The sequence below is a fragment of the Eulemur rufifrons genome, chromosome 3 (assembly GCF_041146395.1).
Source record: "Eulemur rufifrons isolate Redbay chromosome 3, OSU_ERuf_1, whole genome shotgun sequence".
Classification (NCBI taxonomy): domain Eukaryota; kingdom Metazoa; phylum Chordata; class Mammalia; order Primates; family Lemuridae; genus Eulemur; species Eulemur rufifrons.
In genome coordinates, this window is record NC_090985.1 from 45,811,460 (window position 1) to 45,813,595 (window position 2,136).

Here is a 2,136-nt window from a genome sequence, read left to right on the forward strand (position 1 = left end):
TCCACATCCTCACCAACACTCGTTATCATCTGTCTTTTTTATTACAGACATCCTAGTGTATGTGGAGTGGTATCTCTTGGGTTTGATTTTCATTTTCCTAATGATTAATGATGTTGAGCATATTTTAATGTGCTTATTGGCTATTTGTATATCTTTGGAGCAATGTCTATTCAGATCCTTTGTCCATTTTTAAATTGTGCTATTTTTCTTTTTATTATTGAGTTGTCATAATTCTTTATATATTCTAGATTAAAGCCCTTTATAAAATACATAATTTGTAAATATTTTCTCCCATTTTGTGGGTTTGTCTTTTCTTTTGACGATATCATTTACAACACAAAGTTTTAAATTTTGCTGAAGTCAAATTTGTCTATTTTTGTGTTAGTTTATGTTTTTGGCATTGTATCTAAGAAATCATTCCCTAACCCAACTTCCTGAAGATTTACTCCTATGTTTTCTTCTAGTTTTTGTAAAACTATATACTAAAGTTTATAGTTTTAACTATATGTCTTTCATCCACTTTGAGTGAATTTAGATCTTTAATCTATTTTCAGTCAATTTGTGTGTATGGTATGAGAAAGTTGTCTAACTTCACTCTTTTGCATATGGATATCCAGTTATCCTTACAGCATTTTTTAAAAAGACTCATTTCTCCCCCTTAAATTGGTTGGCACCTTTGATGAAAATCAATTAACCATAAATGTAAAGTTTTATTTTTAGATTCTCAGTTCTATCCCATTGAGTTATATGTCTATCCTTAATTCTACTTCTACACTTTCTTAATTATCATTCTCTTGCAAGTTTTGAAATTATAAAGTGAGAGTCCTCCTACTTTATTCTTTTTCAAGATTGTTTTGGTTATTCTGGGCCACTTGCACTCCCATATGCATTTGGGATTGGCTTGTCAATTTCTGCAAAAAACCAGTTGGAATTTTGCTAGGGATTGCATTGAATCTGTAAATCAATTTGCAGAATATGCCATCTTGACAAAAGTAAGTCTTCTGATCCGTGTGTGGGTTGTTTTTCCATTTATTTAGGTCTTTAATTTCTATCAAGTGTTTTTAAAGTTTTTAGTGTGTAAGTCTTACCCTTGTTTTGTTTAGTCCTAAGTATTTTATTCTTTTTGATGCTATCACAAATGTAATTGTTTCTTAATTTCATTTTTGAATTGTTAATTGCTCGTGCATAGAATTACAATTGATTTTTGTATACTGATCTTACATACCATAAATTTTGTGAACTCATTTATTAGTTCTGATAGTTTTTAGTTGATTTATTAGGATTTATGTATATATATTAGATCATGCCGCTTAGAGATAGTTTTCATTCTCCCTTTCTAATCAAGATGCCTTTAATTTTTTTTTTTTTTTTTTTGTCTAATTGCCCTGGTTAATGCTCTCTTCAGCAGCACACGTACTAAAATTGGAACAATACAGAGATTAGCATGGCCCCTGTGCAAGAATGACATGCAAATTTGTGAAGTGTTCCATATAAAAAAATAATAAGAATAAGAACAAAAATAAGAATTGCCCTGGCTAGAATGCAATTGTAAATGTTATAAATGCAACAGTAAAATATTGAATAAAAGTGAGTGGTGAAAGCAAACATTCTTACCTTGTTCTTGATCCTAAGAAGAATGCATTCAGTCTTCCACCCCTAACTACAATGTCAGCTGTGGGTTTTTAATAGATGTCCTTTATCAGGTTAGGAATTTATCTTCTATTTCTAGTTTGTTAAACAATTTTATCATGAAAGGATATCTGACTTTGCCAAATACTTTATCTGCATTTATAGAGATGATCATGTGGGTTCTGTTCTTTATTCTATTAATATGGTACATCATGTAGATTAACTTTTAGATGTTAGACTAATCTTGCATTCTTGGAATAAATCCCACTTGATCATGGTTTACAATCCTTCTCATATGTTGCTTGAATTGGTTTGCTCCTCATCCCTTTTTTAAAACTGCATATTTTTCCAGTGTGTGGATAGTTTATCTAGTGCCATATTGACAGACGTTGGGAAATTTTTAATTGTTTGCTGTTTAGAAATAATGCTGATATGAGTAACCCCATATTTCTGTCATTTCAGAAGTAGAATTATCATTCACAGAGTAAGTAAGGAACTATTTTGATA

General features: G+C 30.4%; 1 non-coding gene across 1 annotated transcript; it reads left to right on the forward strand.

Annotated features, from left to right (window-relative positions):
* The first annotated feature begins 1,392 nt into the window (after nucleotides 1-1,392).
* Nucleotides 1,393-1,496, forward strand: LOC138382076 (U6 spliceosomal RNA). Its single transcript, XR_011233249.1, has one exon. It is a non-coding gene; the product is annotated as a U6 spliceosomal RNA (small nuclear RNA).
* The last annotated feature ends 640 nt before the right edge of the window (nucleotides 1,497-2,136 follow it).